The sequence below is a fragment of the Falco peregrinus genome, chromosome 4 (assembly GCF_023634155.1).
Source record: "Falco peregrinus isolate bFalPer1 chromosome 4, bFalPer1.pri, whole genome shotgun sequence".
Taxonomy (NCBI): Eukaryota; Metazoa; Chordata; class Aves; order Falconiformes; family Falconidae; genus Falco; species Falco peregrinus.
Window position 1 is genome coordinate 40,294,072 of NC_073724.1, and position 24,267 is coordinate 40,318,338.

The 24,267-nt window shown below is 40.1% G+C and overlaps 1 long non-coding RNA gene across 1 annotated transcript; it reads left to right on the forward strand.

Moving 5' to 3' along the window:
• The first annotated feature begins 16,053 nt into the window (after nucleotides 1-16,053).
• On the forward strand, nucleotides 16,054-23,478 carry LOC129784412 (uncharacterized). The gene is made up of 3 exons (XR_008747124.1): nucleotides 16,054-18,371; nucleotides 19,897-19,997; nucleotides 21,858-23,478. It is a non-coding gene; the product is annotated as an uncharacterized LOC129784412 (long non-coding RNA).
• The last annotated feature ends 789 nt before the right edge of the window (nucleotides 23,479-24,267 follow it).

The window sequence follows — 24,267 nt, forward strand, 5'->3', positions numbered from 1 at the left end:
GAACAACTGAAACCAATGCTAGTGGAAAATAATTGCTTTTCAAGTTGGAAGGTATTACATGCGAACTGGGAAGTTTGGGTGTGTGCATCCCTGTCAGGAGACAGAAACAGAGCCTAAAGCTTTAAGCAAAGTGACCGAGGCTGGGAGATACCATACATAAAATGTAGCCGTGCGTGATTGCAGTACTTGGAGGAATCAGCATGTTTTGCTCATCATTCAGCTATGACATTGTTTAAATCAAAAAATAAGAAAAAGAAGAACTCCACTGCAGTGGCATCCTTTTGCTGTCAGATGAAGGAAACGATGTGCCTGGAGCAGAGATAAATGGATAAACGTCTCCAGTGTCTTCTTTCAGGTACAGCAGCTCAGCAAATGGCAGCACAACCCTTCCCTAGTGACACCCAGAGTTATTTGGTATGTATATTCCCCTCCTTCAGTGGGAGGTGGAGGAGAGCAGTCCATGACACAGCAGTTATTGTACTCTTGATCTTTGCTGAGCAGCGAGCTGAGCGTTGACCCGAACCAAAGGAAGAAGGGGTGAGAGCGTTCATTGTGCCATTGCAGCCATCCTCACAGTCACACAGTGTAGAGCTTCCAGCCTCTTGAAAAGAAAGCAAACAAACATGTGCACATTAAACTCATGTTCTGGTCTTCTCTTTATTTCTTGCCATGTTAAAAGAAGTCTATGTTTTCTCAGTCTGAAACCCAGGGTCTTTTATTTTGAAGATTTCCAGTTTCAATAGTTCAGTTCTAGGGCCACCTTCTAATTCATATTCCTAGTATCAGCTGCTAAGAAGCAAGTTAAATGATTAGAATTCACACTGATTTAACATTACTAATTGCACTGCCAGTTGGTTTTCAACCTTGTATTTTTTTTAAGAGACATCAAAACCTGTGATAGGTTTAAGATCCTCAATATTTAAAAGAAGGGAAAGAAGGAAAAAGCAAATAAGCCAATAAACCCAAGCAGAACAAATTATCTATTAGAATCAGGTAACTGTGTTACCTAACACCATGCCTGCCACAGAGAAGAAAATCAGCCTTTTCATTCTCTGTAGGTGGCTATACATGTATTGCAATAAAAGTATATGATGCTACCTCAACCAGCTCAAAGAATGACATGCTGAACAGTTAAAGGCAAAACCCAGGGGAGAGGGGAAAGCCCTTGTTCCCATAGTAACTAGTGAGCCATTAAGAACATACACACGTCCAAAAGCTGAATTTAAAAAGTCCTTTTAACTCAACACATTTTATTTAATTGCAGTATGTTTTTTTCCTAACTATTATAATGCTGGGTGGGTTCCATTAAATGCTGCTAGAGCTCTGTAGTACTCACCTTCAACAGCTGCCACAAAGCCAAGAACAAACAAGTTAAACCACTACTAAACAGCTCATTGCTAGAACCAAACCTCTATCCAGTGGGTGGGCTGACTAGGCCACAACCTTATGATAATTTAAATGATCTCAGAAAAGAAAGAACCTTAAAATAAGGGCAGGGGACAGGGGTGGGGAGCAGAAAGGATAGTGCTGCTCTACATCCAGGTTTTGTACCAGTCTGACTACATGTATGAGGTGTGTAAATGTTTGAATGAAAACAATAATGAGTATCAGGGATGTAAGCTGCATGCAGATCTAATACCATCTCAGCTTCTTCATCTTTCTTTAATAAAATATGTCATGCTCATATAAGCACTGATGTAATTGTATTTAGTGTGTGCATTGGTATGTGTGTATGTGATTTGTGCTTCTGTAATTATATTAGCGTATGTAGCAGTCTGTGTAAAGATAAGTTCTTAAAATTGTTTTCAGGAGTCACATTTTCCCCTTGAAACCTCCTGCCTTTGTTTGCTGTTATATAACCACATTTCACTTTGCTTTGAAATATTTTCTCTTCACTGTTGCTGTTGGAAATACCCACGCAAACCAAGAGGAGAAATGGGCTATAAAGGGAATAAACTAAACTTGAGTATTGACTTAAATTGGTTTTGGTCAGGTTCCAAATGTTGCCAAACACATGAGATAAATACACAGACAGTGGAGGAAAACTGTCCCCCTCTCTCACTTGTTTACGGTGCTAGTAAGTGTAGGTGCCAGTTACAAATTTTGTAAGTAGAAAGAAAAAAGCTTAGCACTGCTCTTCATGATGCTAACACATATAGACTGCTTATGGTTATCACCTGGATTCCCAAAAATATTTAATATAAACATCTTTGAGGACTTGGTGAGAGTCAAAGGTACACGTAGGTGAAAAGAAAGCAGCACTGTCTTCTTTATATTTATCTCAAAGATATTGTCTATTTTTCTATTTTTATCATCTATTTTCTACTTTTTTATTGTTGATGGTCTTATAATTTTCATGTCATTAAGGCCTACAATTTTACAATCATGCTTTATGGATAAACTGAAGCTTGTTTTACAGTATTTTACAGAGGTCTAGCTGAAAACTGGACTCTTACAAAAAGCTGCATGCACATATGCATATACACACATATAAAGTTTGTCTTTCCCCCAGCAAATTTACCACCAGCTACTTAAAACTAAGACAAGCATTAGAAATGGAATATGACTAGCACTTCACAGGTGGGGAGCTGGGAGGAAGAAGTAATGGCATGTCCAAAATCACATGGGAGACCTGTGGCAGAGCTTGAAAACAAACCATTTGACTAAAGCCTTATCCTGTGCCAAAATAACAAGATCCTCCTCCTTTGGGCCATGCCCTCTCCTTGGCACCACAGCTGCATGACAGCATTCCAATTTTCTTGTAGAGTGTTTTCTTTTAGGGCAATTTATTTTATGGCATTTTAGGCATCTCGCCTTTTAATTCCACCCCAAACTCTCATCTAAGCCTTTCTTGCCTCGGTCCTCAAGTAATACAAATTTCCTTGGCTGTGTCTCTTCTCACCCCAAGTTATCCCTTGCAGAAAGCAGGTGCCAACAGCAGCTTTCCTGCTCCTTCCTTTCACAGAGGCATTACCTGCCCACAGGAGCCCCCAACCACTCTTTGTAGCTTAAAGTCACCACCTTCGTCATTAAGACTCTTAAAACTAAAATGTCTTGTTATCCCCTGTGTCAACACATTCTGTCCTGCCTCTTCTGCCTCGCTACCAACACCAGATTTGACTGCAGGTGTGCTTCCTTTATCCAACACTGTCTGTAGCGCAGAGGTAGGCAAAAGGCTTGAGGCACGTCTATCAGGTGTTGCTGCTGTGTAAGTTTAAGAGCGAAAGGAGCAAATCATGGTGCCAACATTGCTGCCAGACTTCATAATCAGTGGAGAGAAGGGGCTACAATGAGTAAATTACACATTTATAGCAGACAATCTAAATAGAGACCTTTATACTTTCTTCAACCTTGACTTTATGGATGGATTGGCTGATAAAAACTGAATCACAATGTCATTTCCTCCTTCGCGATCCTTCTCAGCAACCATTTTTGCTGAGGTATCTGGAGGAAATTAACCATTCTACAATGGAAAGGTAGAAGGGTCACTGGGGCAAGCTCATTCTGAAGGGAGAATTTTCATGTACACTCCCAACATTGTCTCTATAAATTGTGAGATCTCAAGGCAGGGTATGTCCATAGCTCTGTCGGAGGACACTACCCATGAGTGCTACTGGAATACTATCATTAGCAAAAACTAACAGTGGTAATATTAGGACTACATGTAAAAAAATCCATATGAATGACATTTGCTAAATAGGCTATTGGTGCCATCCTGCACCATGAGGGTCAGACTCATAAAGTACTTAGGAGCCTAAGGATGCCTAGGAATACCTAAATGCATTGGTGAGTTTGGACTCAAGTCTACATTTTTGCACTTAATATGCATTCTAGAAATATTTTCCTACTAGGTTTAATGGATCTGGGAGCAAATTAATTTAGAAAAATAAATTCAAATAGACTTTTCTGAATCAATATTGCAGCATTTCACATTCTTGATAACTTGAATCATTCAGCTGCCGTAAATTGCCACAGCTCCACTGAAGCCAATAATGTTACAGTAATTTATTTCATCTGAGAATGTGATTTTTACAGAATAGCCCTGACCTTATTTAATTGTGGGGGTTTTTTGTTTGCTTCTTTTAATAAATGGGGAAAAACGGGCAGGCTCTTGTATTTGTAGACAGAATGAAGGGATTACTTCTGTGAATAAACTGGGGATTCCAGTAACAAAACTAGGCATGTCAAAACCCAGTATATTGTAAGGAAAAGTGCTCAATCACAGAACAGAAACAGGGAAGTCATGTGTCTTTTTTTTTCTTCTCTAAGAGACAGCGCTGAGTTACAGAAATACATTGGACATATTTCAAAACTTTGTATGATGTAACCTCATTCAGGTATACTAAAACTGCAAATACATACATGTCCCAGTGAGGTTTTCCTGTGGCCTCTAGAACTTGTCTTTAATGTTGGTTAGAAAGAAAGTTTCAGAGAAGGGACAAATATGCGGGGATTTTTCTTACACTACAAACTGGCAACTTTGGGGACTGCTCATTGAGGAATTTTCTGACCTGGGTTGGATGTTTCTAGTCCAGAGGTGCCAGTAGCCCTGCAATTCAGCAACTCTCACTGACAGCTGGGAGCAAATTTATGCTGTAGCTTCCACAGCATTCTGCAAGAATTAATTCCCTGACCTTGGGTGAAAAGATTTTTTTTCCTCTGCTTTCAGACTGCTGGTTGATCATTCCATTATCAGTCTACCTGCTGTTGTATTGTGAGAAACAGTGAATGAATCATTTCCTATTCATCATATCTACCACAGCCATATTCCATCTTTGTCATCTATTATCTAGTCTATTATTATCTGTCACCTAGTCTATCCACTCTCCTTGTAACAAAACTGTTCCACAAGTTTGGTCTTTGGTCTTCCCTTCTCTGTCTTAGTTCCAGTATATCCTTTTGAGATGAAGTGAAGTGCATAATAAGTATGAAATATACAGTAATAATGTATAGTAGCATAATGTTATTTGATTTTTTCTTTTCTCCTTTTTTAATAATCCTTCATATCCTTTGTTTTCTAGATAGTTCCTGAGCATTGATGTATCATGTATTCAAAATATTCAAAGAATCTTGAAGGACTCCACCTATTCTTCCTAAATGATGTTAGGTAATTTACCACCTAACTGCCTATAAATGATGGTCTGTACATGCATACATGTATGTACACATGTGTATCTGCACTGCCTGTCTATATATAAGCAGAATGTTACCCTGCTGCATCACACTGCAGTTACTAACATGGAATTAAATACAAAAATGTATGATCTTTTGAAATACTTCATGGTCAACTTTAGATTAGCCTTTCCTGAATAATTCTGTATCAGCTAATATTATCAATGCCCTTCTTATCTGCTTCCTGCAACATTTATGAATATGTTGAGGAGCACCGGGCCCAGCTCCAATGCATTAGTAGCACCATGAGTGACAGCATTATACTGTGAAGAATCAAATTATTCTCATCTTTTCTTTTTCTTTTAAGTAGCTACTAATTGATCATTGCCATTTATGCTGTGAATATTCAGTTTTCATACAGCCCTTTGATAGAGGGTCTCATTTCCATTTTTTTTGGCAATCCAAGCAGACTTCATCCGCTGTATTATTTTTTTTCCTCACCTCTTCTGAGAATTGTATGATACATGACGCATGACTGTCCTTTGCAAAAGCCATACTGGCTTTTCCCTGATATTTCTTACACATACTTCCACCCCCCCACCCCCACCATTATTATAGTTTCTAATATTTTTTATGGTCCAGAAACCAAGCTTATTGATTGCTAGTACTCATGGTAACTCTTCAAGACTTTAGTAAAAATTTTGCTACCAGGTACCAAAACTAACTTAGCCCTTAGTAGTTCAGTAATTTTATACAGAATTTTTATAGGACTGTCTGATGCAAAGAATTTGATCTTTGTTTTTTACATATGCCCAAATTTATTTTAATTAATTTTAATTGCATGAAAACTGTGTGTGTGTCATCTAGCACCATAGCCAAGGCAACTGACAGGCACTTCCAGTGGCTAAGATCTTATTACCCTTGGGATGCTGTTCTCTGGAAAAAGCACCTTTTCCGAAATGATTGCTTATGTCTTACATTCCCACTTGTCATTCCCTCTCTTGCATTGTGTATAGAGTACTAATGTTCTAAAGTTAATGATACCACTGCCATGCACTGCTGCAGTTAGCCTATATTGAAGTCACATTACTTTTCTACCTTGCCCTGACTGCAGCAGCACGGTTACCTTCAGATTTTTCTATCGTGTTTCTTACTGTGAATGTTTGTCCATTAGTTCCAGATGATTTTCAGTGTGAAAACAAGTATTCCAGATTCTGCTTCATTTCCCCCTCTCTCTCACAGACACAAGCATGCACATAGCCATGACTCCTTAATGGTGGATAAAATCACTGTTTTCCCTATGAAAGCAAAGAAATAGTGAGATGTCTTGGGCTGGAAGAAATGGACTTCTTCAAGGACTGTCTTGGAAGAGATGTGGTTTATTTCACACAAAAAGTGGGAGTGTACTAATCTGACTTGCTGATGACACTTCCTAGGTACAGACAGGATGTTCAGAATATTTTATAGATACAATTTGAGGACAGAGCATTAGAAACAGCATTAATTTCACAGTACAAAGTGCAAAATCATGCATTGACATATGAGTTATAAGAACACTTGCTGGCATTAGATGCCTGCTATTAAAGGCCCTTCTGCTGGGATGGCAGAGGAAGAGAAAAGACAAGATAAAGGCACGTAACATTGTATGCAGGCTGACAACATGACAGAAGAGGCAAGGACCCTGTAAACCAAAGATGGATTGAGTTATTTCCTGCAGAAAGAGGGGTGTATGCATGCACTGCTGGCAGGTGGAGTATAATTTGGTCACCTAGGATCAAAAATGATTGCTTTAAAATAGAATGCATGATTGACAAGGCTATTAAGAAGGTTAGGAAAATGGAGAGCATAATATATGAAGGGATACTAGAAAAGCCTGGCTTGATTAATTTACCAGAATGGGGGTGACAGGAAGCATGGTTTTTGTTGCTAGACACCTCAGCGGGGTGAATGCTAAACAGGTATAAAGCTATTGTGGCTTGGGGGTAATGCTGGCAGCAGAGCAAATGAGGCACCTGTCATGTGGCAGAAAATGGAGTTTGAACCTCTGAAAGAAGTCGCCCTGCTGATGGGCAGGTGAGCTTTCGGGGGCTTCCTCCTGGAGTGCCCTGGCGAAGAAATGAACCCTTTCTGAGAGGATATACAGTGTTGTCACCACCTGCAGATGAAGATTTTTGAGTTCCTCCTGATTTTCCTACTGGCTCACTGAGTATCCTTAAAGACAGCTTGCTGTTTTCTGGGCTCTGGACTCCACATCGGTAAAAATTAGGTAATTATGCTGATGGCTCCTGTAAAGAAGCTTGAGACCTGCCAGCAAACAGGGCTGAACAGCAGCAAAGTGTTGTTATTCTCATTTCCAGTTACTTCAAAGGAAAGCAGAATCTGCCTTTCCACATACCAGGTGAAACGAAGGTGTGTGAGTGGGTGAAAACAAGGGCTGAGAGAATAATGGCTGCGTCACCTGCACAGCTGCAGGCAAAATCCCAAGTATTATTCAGGTTTTTATAGACAGAATATAAGTTAAAGAGAATCTTATTTACTTTTTAATAATTCACCTCTCCATATACCACTGATGATACTTTGAAATGCATAAATTTCCTGACAGCAGGGACTGTAACTCTCTGCATTTTTTGCCAACATTTTCATTTGATCATTGCCTTTTCCACAATAAACATCTGTCCTGAAAGTAGCTGCCTCTTGCTGGTAAATGAATAGCTTCCTTCATGGTCTGTGCCACATTTATTTTAACTTGGTCAGACTGGCTAAAATTAGATGAATACTACTGAAATCTAAAACTCATTCAAAGGAGGTCAAAGTTACACAGATTAGTATGTTGCCAGCTGCATTTTAAAATCTTAACAGATAAAAGAAAGTCCTAAAATATTGTTGTATTCCCCACAAACTAGGGAGCAAATTGTCAGCGAGGCAAAAAAATGCAGCTGATCCCACAGATATTTCCAAAATGGAATTCATGGAACTGCTGGACCCACAAACAGATTCCTTCATTTCTGTTGTCAACAGTACCTTTTGATAGGGATCCTTCAGGTATCTTTCCTCTTTGGTCATACCTCCATAGTCCACAGGCTTTCCAAAGCTGGGAAACAACAGGCTGTCACTGAAATTGGAAGCTGGAGTTTCACCTGGGGCACAAGGCATTCAGACTGGGGTCAATGTGGTTTTCAGCTCCAGTTTGACCGATATGGAAATTTTTGACCACATACTGGTACTTCTATAGCACTGGTAGTGCTGGGACATCTTTCTTTGGTGAAAAATGTTTCATCCTTGCTCTGTCAGAGGGTGTTTAAATAAATGAACAAATAATACTAATGTCATTTTGTAGCAATATTTCTCCTGGACAGAGAGAAATACAGAGTGTAGTGTTTAGTTAGTCTGTCTTTCCAGTGCAAGGGTGTGTTGTGTCAGTTTTCTGATAGAAAGACAGAAATTTTTGCATGTGGCAGAAGAAACTCTATATTTAAGGGCAGATGCCTCCAGATGCAACAAGATATGACTCTCCATTACTTGTGCCATTACATTTATCAGGTTATTCAGATGCACACTTGACCACACTGACAAATCCTAATAAAAACAGAGTGCCAAACAGAAAAAGGAAAAAAGTTATACAAGATAAAAAGGCTATAAGGTCAAAAGCTCTTTGAGATAGTTACAGAGCATGGTCAGGTTTATACCCTGAAGTACTAAAAGGTTAGTAAGTGTTTGACAGTGCTAAGTTTGGTCTTTAGCTCTTTTTGCTAGAGGTAGCTTCTCTTGGTAAGCACAAGCATCTGTCTCTATCAGGAGGCTCAGTGAACCAAAGCAACATAAAACTTCTGCCTTCAACGTGACTTTCATGGTTTCCTTCTCAGTTTGCTTCATTTTAAGGTACTTTCTCTCTGGTGTCTTCAAACAAATGCAATGTGAAGCGTGCCATGGACTGTTAATGCTACCACCTCAGCTAAACAGAGACAAGCTTTGCTTTGGGGTAGTGTCAGTTTAGAAGAGTTCCACTTAACAGCATACATTAATACATAACACAAATAACACTATATTCTCAAAATATGCCAGTGGTACTTCACTACTGCTTATTTCCTGAGAACAGCTATGAAAAAAACCAAAACACTAGTAATTTAAGCTTCAAATTGAAGGCAGCACTGTGCATCCATTGATTTTAAAAAATCTAAATGTGGGCTCCTTGTAACAATAGCAAATGCTCGGTGTCTTCTTTTGCAGACACTGAAACTGAAGTTCATCTTATGCAGCTTCATGTAAGTTAGACACTTGACCAAGCCACTGATGTCCCCTCTGTAGCCAAAGGAGAGGGGAAGACACTTCCAGAGGACAAGTCCTTCCAGTTTACATTGTCTGTGTCCACAGTGAGCTAAGATGAAAAGCTTGTATTAGTGACTGAGCCTTTAGAGAACCCCACCTTCTCTGCCAGTTATATTTTAACTGAGCAATAGATGTCCCTGCTTTGTAAGATTTACATTAAGGAACCTATTTATTTTATAGTTCACCAAAAAAATGTCTGTTTGAAGTAATTTTATTATTTTTTTTTGCCAGGCCTTGTCACATATGTTTTCTCTTCCCCAAACCACATACCGTTGCTCACCAGTTACTCCTGTTTCATGCAATAGATAGAACTTTCTTATACACTGAACAACACAGCAAAGGAATTAAGTTACTCGTGGAGGGTAGCATTCCCATCACTGGAGGATGTTAGACACAAGCTGGTCATTAAGGGAGGTTTCAGTGTAGCTGAACTTGGAGAACTGACAGTATGGATGACTTACTGAGGTTCCTTCCAGCCCAATTTCCTATATGTCTCTGGAATCACTAAAACACCAAAAGTATAATTAATCCAAACTGGCCGAAAGATGGGAAAAAGGGTTACTGCATTTAAACAGTGACTGTTTATTGCGGGGGTGGAGGGGTGGGGGGAAGAAAACCATGCATTTTTTATGTTCCTACCATGTTGTGCTGATTCCCCAGTCCTGAAAAGCTTGTTTCAAGATGTTAGTACTGTATTACGTGACGGCCTTGCTGCTTCCGAAACTCAGAATTCCTGGGGAGCTGCAGTCTGCAGTTAAGATTTGAGCATGCAGAAAGGACTGTAACTGAATTTAGATGCATGTAACTCTTAAATTACACATTGCTGTCAAGTATTGATGTTTATACTTGATAGCTTTAATATTACTATTTATGTCTCAATAAATTATACTTGCAGAAGTAAAAATGGAAAAGCCAGACTGCATTAATATCTATACTAAGCATAAATCTCAAAACATAATTGATATGGATATTAGCAGTGTAATTTCAATAATATTAAACATGCCTATGGCTTGTGATAAGATCTTCTAAATGCAGTGTACAAGCGATAAAGTGAATCAGGTAAGAAATACTTCTTGCAGAAGACCTGGTTTGAATGAATGATTGAAAGTCAGGTATTGGACACCAAACACTGATTTGAAGTGAGAAACTTAAGACATTTGATGAACCAAAGGAAGCTAAACCACATTGTTTTTAATATCACACTAAAATGTGCCTTGAATTTGAGGTGTGCAGAATATTCATATAATCGTTGTGGGTTTTGCAGTGGAACACACTTGTGTTGTTTTCTCTGGAGAGGAGATAACTTCTTAGTTGCCAGTCATGCTCCACAACAATTGGAGATGGGAAACATCTCCCCAGAGTAAAAATGTATCTCCTAAATATTTAAAAATTAGTGCACTATACCAGAAGATATCTGGCAAGTCAACTGCAAGCTTGCTGATGCCTTGGATTATGTTTCTGAAATGACAGGACACCGCATATCACCCTAAAAGAGGTTCTGTTTTTACAACAATAAATCTGTCTTCAGCACCTCTTGATGATGTAACTTACAAGAATATTGTTCGCATTATAGATTTGTGCTTAATGTGGGCTAGAGGAAGCCGAGAAGCTCATCAAATGAGCTTATCTTTTGTGTTAGGGTGAGAAGTGCTTTAAATTGTTTCAACCATGAACTCCATAGATAGTGTAGCTACCCATATGTGAAATTACATTCCATAAAACAGCAATTTCACTCAAATCCATTAACGAATTTTCTAGCCTCCATGGGTTCCAGCATGGTTTTAATTTGGGTAGAGCATCTGCAGAGGAGGAGACGATTGTTTTTTGAAAAACGTCCATGTATAGGGACAGACCATCCTGCTCTGTGGAGGCGCCTGAGGTAACACTGTTGAAAAGTTGGCAGGGTTGACCCTTCTGACTCCTTGGTGAACTTTCACATATGAGGGAATGGGGTGGTGGAGGGTGAGGGATGGAGCAGCTGTGGTGCACTTGCTTCACTGGGTGCAGGGAAAGTAAGACCAGGGAGTGCATATAGATTAATTTCTTTTTGATATTCACCCTACAGATTCCTTTAAAAATTTCATTGCTTTACCCCCGTAATCTTTTAGTGTTAACACAATGAATTGCCTTTTCTCCAGGTTGTTTAAAGATGCTTCAAGGTTTGAATGGTCTTTGTGGCCTTCTGTGAATGCCATGCAGCAAAAATCTATGGCTTTGGAAAAAAATAATTATTAAAGCTCGGTAACAAATGATTGTAGAAATAAAGAGAATAAAACTTCTCTTTTAACTCCTTTTGGTCAGCACTTGAGATGATTACATGAGCTGGTAAACAGAAGTTGCCTCCAATATCTCAGCATCTTCAGCATGTAGAAACTATTCAATTATCTTCTGAAATGAATGGCATATCCTGCTGGCATAGCATCATAGTAAACTTTCACTAGTCAAGACAGGCTTTCCCTTTACAGTAGGGCTACATGACTTACAAAAAATTTATGTATATATCCATAAATCATATTGGGAGACTGAAGAAAGTAGTATCGGTGGAGCTTGATGCTAGCTAGCATCTAGACAAAATTTATAACTTGGGTCATGAAATAGAAGTCCTGGGCCTGTCCATAAGTGGAAAAGTATATTTTGGGCTTGATAAGATAAGTAAATGTTCTTGCTTGGATGGTATGCTTATCCATCACTTGCAGTTTAGACAACTTATATGTTTCATGTGTGTTTATATCCCGGGAGACTTGTTCCGGATGATTCAGCCTATTTACTAGGGTGTTTTAAAATGACATCACATAATATCAGAGTGCTACAGACTGCACAAGCTAGCAGTTGACTTCTGAGTAGAGTTTAATACTGATTTCACATGCATGGAGCCACTCTAGAGCCAGCCAAAATAAACAGGAAGCCACTCGTTGTCTCAGAATTATATTTAAATCCCTAACTGATTTGGATCTACATTACCTAGAGGCAGCTGACCTCTTCCTATCCAATACTCACAACTGAGGTTATCAGCATGACAAAGCTTTTTTAATGTAAAAGACATACAGACATCAAAGAGGGATTTTTTGAGAAATGTTTCTTATTCTGGGCTGGTTTTCCTTCTGCCATGAATGTAAGAGCTCAGGTTAGCTAAACTCTCCATAAATGCTGCAAACACCTTTTTCAGAGTTCAGATATCTGAGGAGAGACTGGAGCAAGGTAGAGATGGGTTGTTGTTTGCAAGCTGTAATGAAGTCATGGGATCAGACCAAGTTGTGACTCTACAGGCTGGCAGTGACCTTACGAGATTCATCTCCTTTAACTATGGATGTACTGAAGCGTAATATTTCACCCAGATTAGTTTCTTTTAAATGAATGTGTGTCTAAGGGAGTTGGGAAGAAATTCCTTGTGCAGCTGCCTTTCCGTCAACTAAATGTGAAGAATAAGAACACCTAGCTCACACTTGACATTTTGGGTAAATTTTGCCTATTTTTATATTTACGTTTTTGAAAATGTTTGCCATCTAGTGAATTCCTGTACTTTTATCTGACGACTGAAATACAATAATTAACAATCTGCCATGTATAAGGTAAAAAAAAAAAGCCCCTCATAAAAATCCCATTTGCAGCTTTATCTTCAGCTTCCTTTTCATCTTGCTTTTGGATATCTTAAAGGGGAGAAGTAAAACATGACAGACAGAACTGCTCTGGATCTCAGACCACCATCTGCATCCTCAATTTACCGCTGCTTTTTTCCGTTTTCCTTTTCTCGCCTTCTGCTACCATTACTTGCCAGATCTGAGATCTTATTATTCCTTTCCTCTCCTGGACTCTGAGCAAGAACACAGTGCATGGATCAGTGTCTGAGTATTTCCTTACAGATCAGCAGCCTTGTTGGCTCCCATGCATGGAGAAGTTTGCATTTCCCAGTGGTTTAGTGCTGTGATTTTTCACATTTGTCTTTCAGGCAGTTCTTCATCTCAGGCCTAATGGGCCCAGTCAGGCTTGCAGCTAAGGACATGCACACCAGGAGGTGAGCAGTAAGCCTGTTGCCTTTGAGAGAAAGGCTTCAAGGATTTATTCTCCAGGGCTCCAGGTGTTTAGTGAGGTATTCTAAAAATCCATCGAAAACAACTCTGAAGGTGCTGCCATGTCCCTAAACCCAGCTCCCTGGCACAGAAGTTGGAGGGCAACAGTGTGACTTGTGAATACAGGGAAACAAAACAACACAGCAATTGCTTTATAACAAGCAGAAACTCACAGGCATTAACTGAGAAACAGAAAGGTCAAGAGAACAGACTCTTGTCACATGCATCTAGCTTGCTTCCTAATTCCTGTTGGTCTTTTTTTTTTCCTTCCACAATGTCATAATTTCTGGCAGACTCTGCAGTCTGATGGTGTTACAATGACTTTTTTTTTTTTTAAGGACATCTCCCTTTGGAATGTTGTTGTGTGAGGTTTCTTTGTTCGGTGAGCAGAATTTGCCTGCCAGCGAGACAGAATCTCATTTAGTTACAAAATACACTGATTCTCTTAATGAAGTTGTGGATCTGTTCTGCAGAGAAAGCACAGATGAGGGTCTCCTCAGCTTCTCTCTGTAAGGTGATTATGGTTCATTTAAAAAGTACAAAAATTCTCTGAGGCACCAACTCCTTCATGTTTTTAGCAGATTTGTTGAATTATACCTAACAAAGGTTTCATAAATTGGCACTGCATTCCATCCTGAAAGAAAGGCTTCAGTTTTTTGGGGGTATTTTTTAGTCTTCATTTATCACATTACTACTCTGCAGGGGGTTGCCTGAGCAAAAAGAATTAAGTTGTGTCACTTGAGCATGCATTTTAAATTAAGATGGGGTCACTCTCTTCTGTGTTTAGTAATTATTGGTTGCTTGAAGCACACAAGATGTTGTCAGACAGGTAGACTTGAGATTTCTGACAATGGAAACTGGACAAATCTTTAAACTTGTTATGTCACACAGTTAAACACTTGTTCTCTTTTTTTGATGCCCCATAGGGGTATTCTTTATGCACTTTGGCTTTTCCTATAAAGATGAATCTGGCAATCATTCACAGAGGCATTTATCCTTGCTTTCTTGTATTAATTCAGCTCCTCTCCCTGATAATTTCAGTTTTAGAAATATTTAAACTACTTAACTACTGCTGCTCATTCTAGCCACACTGGTGACTTCTTATCATTGTGTGTATTCTATCATTTGCACAGCTCTGGAGTGGCAGAACTTCCTGTCTTGTAACATCCGTGTTACATATTCATCCTGTCTGTTTTAAAATCTACCCCTTTTTGGCCCTTTGAATGTATTCTTTTTCTTATTAGAAATACAGCTGCTGTTGTTTTTATTCTGTTGCAGGAGTGCCTATAGGACCCAGATGAGACCAGCAGAGCACTGAGCTAAGCACAGAGTTTACATAATACGTCAGTCTCTGCCCTCAAAAGCTTATGAGCCAAATAAACAGGACCAAGAACAGGAGGAATGAAGAGAGGTGAAGTGACAGGCCAAGGTTATACAACAGACATTGGTGACACCAGTGGGACCAGAATGGAGGTTTTCTGAGTCCTAGGATAGCACCCTGTTGCACCAAGCATGGGGTATTTTACAGAGAAGATCCCTAGGCTCTCAGGATCCAATTATTTTTTTGTTGCCTTCCCTCTGCTCCCCTTACATGTGATCAGCAGCAGCTGTGGTGCTGGCTATTGCCAAAGTAGTAAATAGAGTCTTCTATCCCCACTGAAAGGAGAGTGAATGATGTAATTTGGCTCCTTTTCACCCCTGCTGGCTGCCAAGACATTATTTCTGTATCAGTGCACATGGCCATTTGGCATCAAACAAGACCCCTCTCTTTGTGTAAGTGGAGGCAGGATGTTAATTCTTTTTGATGTACCAGTAACATATCTGAAGCGGTGCAGCAGCATTTCTTTCAGGAGGCAACTGATTCTCAGTGTTCCCTAACAAAAAAGGAGTGTGAGCTCCTTTCATTGCATGTGGAGCAATGGAGTAGGTAACAACATACCTCCTTCAGTACAGCCCTACTAACCACAAGTGAATTTTCTTGTGTGCTTTTAATTTCAATGGGATAGCAAGGCTGTTTGTCTTCCTTATTGTGGTAGTTCTGCTTCAGAGCACCTCTGCATTGAGTCATTAAACTTTTTTGTTGTACAACTTTTAAATTTGAGCAGTGTCCCTTTTAAAAGCTGGAAAAAGGATCCAGAATCTGTGTAACATATGAAGTCATATGGTACACACAAGGCCGTATTTCTGCCTACTCTGCCTCTGTCGTCTGACCATGTGAAAATATTCTTACTCCAGTGGCTTTACATCAGATCATTAACTTTGGTTTATTGCCTGTGAAGACACTTCTATGAATTTTCCTTCTGGATTTCTGTGAACAGGGACAATCTGGAGGAAAGGGAGGGGAAGGAAAGCAATTGCCTTCTAATGCCAGTCCAGATTTATGTGTTTGCCTGGCTTGTGTAAGGCTTGGAATTACTGTGTTTCTTCCTTGAGAACTCCTGCTCCTCACATTGAATGGGGTGATGGTATCAGAAAATCTTCCCCCACCCCCACCCACCCCACCCCGGGAAAATAAAGGAGAGTCCTGGACAAATGAACAATGCCAGTGGAAGTGTTAGAACCAGCAAGCAGGTGATTGCAAGTACCTTTTGCACTCTGTGTCTGCCTCTATAAGGAAAGAAAGAGGCTGCTTTCATTCAGGTAGGACAGACCTACCAAAGTAACTGGGTCTGCAGTCAGGTTAATAAAAAATATGCACTATTCTGTCTCAGTTGGAATGGGCTAAAGAGTGCTTGCACTTTTGTGTCTACCACAACAGAAAATTCAGAGTGAGAGTACAAGCTGGTTCAGAGCCTCTCCCCAAGGCTGTTCCTCTAACCAGGACCTCAACAAGGCATAATTTTTGAACTGCACATTAATTATCAGCTTGACAGTTCTCTTCCATTTTTACTGTATTTTCAAGTTGGCTTACCTGTGTTACTAGAGGCAGGCTCACATGTCTGTTCACAGGAATGTTGCTAATGAATGGTTGAAGGTTTTCATTGCCTTTGTGAGCTGACACAGAGGCTCTCTCCTTCCTTTGCTGTTTGGCAGTCAAAGCAAAGGAGGCAGGCTGGGCATGCCTGCATCTGTAGCATCCAGACTCTTTAGTAGTTATGTTTATTGCTCCACACTCAAGAGTAAATCCAGTGAGTACTTGAGCATCCATAAGTGTCTCTGGCACTGGAGAGCAGTGATAACTGAGACGGTTCCAGTTTCAGGCCTCACATGCAGATGGGACTGATCAAAAAGTTCTAGGGCTGGTGTCCAGGAGCAGCCCAATCACCAAAACAGACTCTATGGGGCATGACTGCCCTGCACCCTGTCCTGCTAGGGTATGGGATTGCTCCTTATTCCAATACTTCATCCTCACCGTACCAGTGTCATGGGACTGATCTGCAGAGGTGCAGCTCAGCAGCACAAAGAGCAACACAGCAGAGCCTCAACCTCTTCTTATGCTTCAGGATGAAACCTGGTCAGGCAGAAGGCTGGGTTTGTCCCTTCATGCGCAGAGGGAAATTCAATTTCCTACTTCTCTCCCCAATTAAATATCCCCCCTTAAAAAAACACACTTGGTTGCACCATCTATATCTGTTTCTCACACTAATCTTTTATTTCCTGAGTAGCTTCTCCTTCCTTCTCTCCCTCCCACTGTGAAAATGTTTTATTAAAGATTTTTTCCCCAAGAGAAGAGGTGTGTGGCTAAGAGATAAGCATGTATGCATAGCTTTCCAGTAACAGGATCGCTGCAGCCAGTCAGAGCTGATCTGTTACAAGAGGACTCAGACTCCTGATCTCATCTTGGAAGAAGCACTTGTCCCAGAGTGAGTATAGAGTTTTGTGACCTAGGGGTGAGGCTGCTCTTACTGTGGAAAAGGAGCAGAGTTCAGAAGAGAGCCACAGATGATCAGGCTTTTGCTTCTGCTGTTTCTGGGGCAAGGAGAAGGTATGCTACTGATGTGAGGGGTTGTCCCATCATGTTTTGCTGCCACCCTGGACACTAATACCTTGTTTGGAAGTAGGCTGGCCACCAGTGGAGGAAGTTGATGGTAGTCACTGATGCCTTCAGGCAGCACCTGCTTTGCAGGTGCCTAGACATCAGCACGTGTGGGCAAGCAAAACAGCTTCAGAAAGCGTGTCCCCAAAGCTTGCTCACTGCTTCCATCAGAATTGCTCTTGGCCAGTATGGCACTACCAGTTTGTCAAATGCCCACCTCTGGCTGCGTATGCAGAGACACCAGCAATTCAGCTTGTCACTGCCTCTCATTCCTGACTATCTGCTGCTTCAGCTTTGTGGCTCTGTCTGTACCACTTTCAGAGGGTTGCCTGTGGTAATCACTCAGCCAAAATTTCTGCTGACTTGTCCGAATAAGTTTTCATCCTGTCAAAAAAGTATGGATACTCTGTTCATTTAATAATTCGCTCAGGCAGAATCTTATGTAATAACATTCATAACACCCTTTTTCCTTAACTTCCTTTGCTGCAGTGAGACCTGGGAATGACAGCTGTGGATCTAAATACTGTCTGTCTTAGAAATGAAGGTGAAACTCAACTGACACGTGTTAGATTCAGCAATAGCATTAGTGGCAAGAGCCAGAAGCTGTGGAAAAGGTTGTAAAACCAGCTCAAACTTTCATTGAGGAAAAAACTGGATTATGGGTTGGAAGCAAATACAAGTTTTGGAAAAGAAAGGATCATCTGATCCAAACATCACACCTATGGAACTGTCCTCAACATCTGAACTTCATTTGGCACTGCTTAAAATGAAAACTAAACCAGTGACAGGTCTGGAAACTCCTGAGCTATGGATCCGAGGAGGAAGGTTCACATCTACAATCCAGAACTGGAGCCAGATGTAACTTGTGGAGCAGAGCCTTTTCCTGTACAGTAAGGTTTAGATGTACTTCTCTTTGAGCTACCTCTGGGGCTGAGACAGGGAGTAATAGGCAACATGTCTTTTCAGGAGTCAGCTGGCTCTCCCCCTTAATGCTTGTGTGAGAGAGACAGACAGGGACCTGTTCTCAGCCCTGCCCATTTCTGTATTCAGGGCACAACACAAGATGCACAATATCTGCTCTGTCCTCTGTGCCAGAGGTGATGTCCTCAGTCACTTGGCAGTAGGGAAGGCTTTCCTCTCTGGTCTGTGCATGTGTGGGTGTTTGCATGCATGCATGTGTGTGTGGCTAATATCTCAGCTCTAAAACCCTCCACATTTTATACGAAGAATTCAAACCCCCCATCTTCAGGGCTGGCTAATTTGGTGTGTCTTCACTAACAACCTATAAGCAAAGCCCTGCAGCCCCATGAATACTCTAGCTGGAGCTGTGCTTCCTACATCTCTGCCATAGTCAGAGAGGGTCCTAAGTACATCAGTACAGCACTGTAACAAATGCTACAATTATTCTTGCATAAGGCACTGTTTAAAAGACACTTCTTTTATCAGCCAGTGCATTTCAATGGGATTTATTTCCCCTCTCCTACTACTCATTTACTTCTCCCCTTTTCATTGCAATAAAGTTCTGAACAAGGGCTGGGGGGGTGGTGGTGGTGGTGGTGCGGAATCTGGATGTCATTTCCAAATGTTGTAGTAAATAATTCACAGTAATATAAGGAGAAATTGCTTTTTGTTGACTTCAGCTCATGCAGAGCATTGCATGCAGCTCAGCTCTGCTAAACATGGTCAGCTCTGGATATACAAATTTAAAAGTCTGTTTTCTGTTTCAACCCTGGCTGATTTCAAATAGGGTATGATACGACTAGTGTCTGATACCAGCACAGAGTGGGGTAATGTGTGGTACAGCTGGCTGAGGTAAACACAGGACAGTTATTTCTTTGATCTCAGCCCCTTTCCTCCTTCGCTGCTTTTGTCACTGAAAAAAAGAAAACAGAGAAGTGAAATGTGAAGCCTTCCAGTTGCCTACAACTGTTAACCAATTTATCTTTTTTAAGGTAGAGGAAATAGGAGGGTAAAAAAAGGTGAAGGCAGGAGTATGTCTTAATCTACAGAAGATCTAGGTCAGCAAATAAATGTAATCACTCTTAGAGTTACTGCAATCTATGTCAGTCATGTTAACCTGTTGAACCAATGACCCATGGCTCCCACCTCAGGTGTGGCTGGAAACACTAGTTTGAACAATGCCCAGGACTGCAGAATGAGCACAGTCTTCCTAATGCTGTGAACAGTGATTGAAAAACATCTGGATTATGAAAACTAAACCCAGCAAAACAAATGGGAAAACAGCAACCCCTGTCTCTGCAGCTGGTTGACAGAACATTGATTCCGATTCCATTCAAAACATTAATATTTGCTTAGTTTCAAATCTGAGATGAAGCAGACAGGCTAGAGTTACTGGACTTAGCATCATAACATGTGCTTTTTAAAGTTGCTTTTAATCTTTTTGATCCGTGACAGGGTAAAATAGTGGGATCCGACAGAGCCGGCAACTCTGCAATGGATAATCTGTCTTGTAAATGCATTGTCTTGGATTACCAAGTGGCTCAAGGAGAAAAAAGGTATTGGCAAAGGGGGGTTCATACTATTAATTACATTTCATATAATGGTTTGCTGAATACAGTGGTTGCACAATATTGAGAGGAGGAGGAGGAGGGAGGAATCTTTCTGCTTGTATTCCATACTTCTTAAAATGACAGCACAATTTTTTATGTAGCACCACACGTTCTCTGTGTTTATTATTGTTTTGATAGGTAGCTTGCAAAGTAGGGCTCATGAGATGATTTGAAGATAATGATTCTGACATTATATGACCTTTAGGTACATTGACAGCCACTCCAGACTGCATGCTATTTTATCAATAAAAGAATAATTTTTTTGGCTGGGGAAGTCTGTTGATGGAAGAGGTTTAAATGTAATATAGCCAGAATTATAGTCAAATGAAGTGACAGTCCTTGTGGAACTCGCTACAGGGGACATGAGATGATTTCTGTGCATGATAATGCATTTGCTTTTAAATGACATCGCTGGATTGATAATTATAGAATTCTTCATATTGTGCCTGGCAGGGAGTCAAGGCTGAATTTTACCAGTCTTTAAGAGTGTGAGATAGAAGAGTGTGCTGTAAAACAGAAGAGTTTAGTCAGTTTGTGCACGCAGCTGCTACATGTATTTAAGATGTTACAAGAGAGAGTTTAGTCTTGTCTTTTCAGAGTCAGCATAAAGCCTGATGATGTTTTATTAGCACTCAGCATATTAGCAGGAAGGCTTTTAAGACCTCTTTTTTGCAAATGATCCATAAGTGACCACCACACAAAGCCTGTCTTTTCCCAGTTTGGTTAGGTATGTGGTAATTGGTTTAATTCCATGTATCCAGCTTTTATTGCTGCCGTTTTTAGATGCAGAGGAATGTTTGAAAGTCCCTTCATTTCAATTTCAAAATTCAGAGATATACAGTGAGGAGGAGAAAGCATCTGGAGCAGCATGAAGATATTCGGTATCTGTGGCAGGCAGAGGATGGAGAAGAGGAGGGATTCTGCTGGCCATGTTCTACCACCAACTTCCTCAATCAACTTATTCTGAAAAAAATATTAGGTGGAAATTTTAAGAACACCGTGACCTAGGCAGTGAAAAGTGAAACAAAAAAAGACATGAAGATATAATTGTGTTTTTTGTATTGGGTACACTGAAAATCATGGTGCAATTGCCCAGATACAATCAATGTCATCAGCACAGCTCCCTTCACTGATTGCAAATACTCAATGTGTTTGCTTCTGTGTACCACATTCCCCATGTAATATGGGTTAAGTCTTGTGAATTCTGCTGGTGAAGAGTGGGATTTTTTAAGTGCCTTAGTGATTTAAATATGCCAGTGTTGACTCACAGTAGGATATCTGCTTTTAAGCAGGTAAAAAGTAAATTAATCAAAAATGAAAGCCCTTTTTGGGTGGCCAAGCTGCCTGTGATCCCTTAGATAAATATGATGAATGGTTCGAGTAAGAAAAAAAAGAGAGAGATTCTCCTAAGGATATAAATATGTTTTATTTGGCCTTTAAAAACACAGTTTTGATATTATTTCATTTCAAGATGGTAACTTTTTTGTTTAAAAATTGTCCTGATTATTTGTTGGGACTCTAAACCGGGGTCCTCAAACTTTTTAAACAGGGGGCCGGCACGTGGATGCAGTGGCAGGCAGTCATCTATGGCTGCTTGGTTCCCTGCCCCAACCGCCGGCAGGGGTGGGTGTGTGGGTTCTGTAAACACGGGGCGCTGGACTGAGGACCCTGGAGGGCCGTATCCGGCCCAGGGGCCGTAGTTTGAGGACCCCTGCTCTAAACACTAATCACAACACAGCTTTTCCTTTTGTATCAGATAAATTTCCACATTCATCCAAAATTTTCTCTCTCATTCCCCACCCACAGTGTCTCAGTTTGGGAACTAAACCAAAAATGCATTATTCATCCAGCCCTTTTCAAAATCCTGTCTATGATCATCTAAGACTGGGGGTACACTGAGGACCTTCCTAAGTCATTGGCTGCAGGGACAATGAACGCCAGAAAGAGAAGATGGCAACTTCCCTGAGGCTTCTCCAGAGTTGTTGAGAACCAACAACAAAAGAAAGTCTGCACTCATCATTTCTTAGCAGCAAAAGCAATGGCCCAAGAGAAATCAAGGCAGAAGAACCAAAAACTCAGCAGAAAAAGAATGAGAAGAAACAGACAGAGCAAAACCCCCCATCCTTCCACAGAAAGCAGGTGAGGAAGAGGCACACTAAAAGCAGGACAACAGCAAGTCTGGTGACACGGTGTGCCAGCGCAGAAAGCTTAAAACATGAATGGCAGGTAGTTTGGCAGTCGTATCTGCAGCATGAGATGTCACGTGGGCAAAGCAGAACAGCCATGATGGAAAATCTGCCTGCCTAATAAAGATCAGTTCCTTGAAAGAACAGGTTTTTGTGGGACAAAAGATCTTTTAAGCTGCCTGGACATCGTTGCAGTCTTACTCAGAGCCACATTGCAGAAAATGTTTTGGGACACAATGAAGATGGAATACAACATACATACAAGAACATTGTAGTTGTATATGCGCTCTTGTTTCTTTACACTACTATGTTAATGGGCTGTTTGCTGATAAAAAAACCACGCTTACTGTGCACTGAATCCATTTCTAGTTATAAGTTAAAAATTCTTCTCTTAGGAAGATCCCTCTGTATTGTGCAGGTGTGTGTGGAATCCTGAGCATTTTAGTGACTCTACATCTTCTTATTTTAGTTGGAGATGTCTGAAGTAAAATTTCTAAATCAAAATGAATAACTTTAAAAATGTCATGATTTTCAAGAGCTCTGAATTTTAGAGGTATGCAAATAACGTTCTTCAATTCCTTGGCAAATGTAAAACATACCATCTCCAGCTGATGATATTTTTAGCAATTAGTTTTTTTCTAGGCTGAAAATGAAACCAGCAATTTCTACCAGAAAGTTAAAACCATTTAAAAAACTCCAATAAAAATGGGTCTTTCTTTCCAAATGAGAAGCTGTTTATAACATGAAAATTAAAACATTTTGTTTCAAAATATGAAAATGGAATATTTGGACCTTCTTATGGAGTGAGATATTTTATTGAAACTGAGATGAATGGGTAAATATTTCAGTGTCACAGAATCTGAATTTCTTCACTGAAATAAAATTTTATTAAGAAATATTAGCTTTGCCAAGCTCCTTTTAGCTTTCAGTGGACACGACTGATATATGTTTATTAAAGCGAAATAATTGTTTGTGTACATAAATCTGGAATTTGCAATATAATATCAGTTTATGGTGTTGTAGTGATTTTTTTTTTAATGAAAGATAAAAGGTCAGTGGTGTACTGTAGTTTCTTACATAAGCAGCAAGAGTGAAGTCAATAGGTACACCAGATAAGGGAATAGAGCAGAGCGAAGACACTGTGAGGTATTAGTTGCTGTAAGTTTGCTTACTGTCAGCATCACAATTACAACAGTAACTTACTGAACTAGTTCAGCTTACATGGCTCAGTTTTCCTCAAATAAAACAGCTGTTGATCTGACCAGGAACTGCCTGATTCTCTTATTCTTATTAATTATCTACATTCCTATACACTTACTTCGCTTTGCAGACAGTTTTATTTTCATACATCAATTTCTTTCACAAAGCAAAATGTAATAAAGCTGATACATTTTCCATGGCACTTCTTCCACTTTCACCTTATTTATCTATTTAGTTATTTATTTAGTAAGTTAGTTAGTTATTTTAAATTGATATATGTCTTCTAAACTGTTAAATCAGGAGTATAGACGGCCAGCTATCTATGTTGGTAGGATATGTAGAGCTAAGCTGTTGACACCAAGGACAAACTTTATCACCATCAGGCCATGTGGTCTGTGAATGACCAAAGCCTTGTTTCGAAGTCTTTTGTGACTGATGGTTAGATTCTCCAGTGTCTAATTTTTCATAAGATCTGACTGAAGATTATCCCTACAACAGACACTTTCATACCACCTGCTCCTTCTCTCCTTCTTCCCCTGTTTCTCTCAATCTTTGATGTCTAACAAGGTGCTCTAACACGTGCTCATGTTAAACTTATACTTCCGTGGCAACACTATGAGATCTTGACCCTTCACCAGCAATCCTTTCTTCCTAGTTCTAGAAGGACTGGTTGTTTTCAAACCTTCATACCTCTGCAAATCTGGTTGAAATCAGCCAAGATTTTAAAAATTGTTTGGCATAGGAAACAACCTGAGTTCCAGACAAACATTCCTATAGACACTCACATCTAAACATATGCAGCATGAAACAAGGCTAACACACCTCAGAGG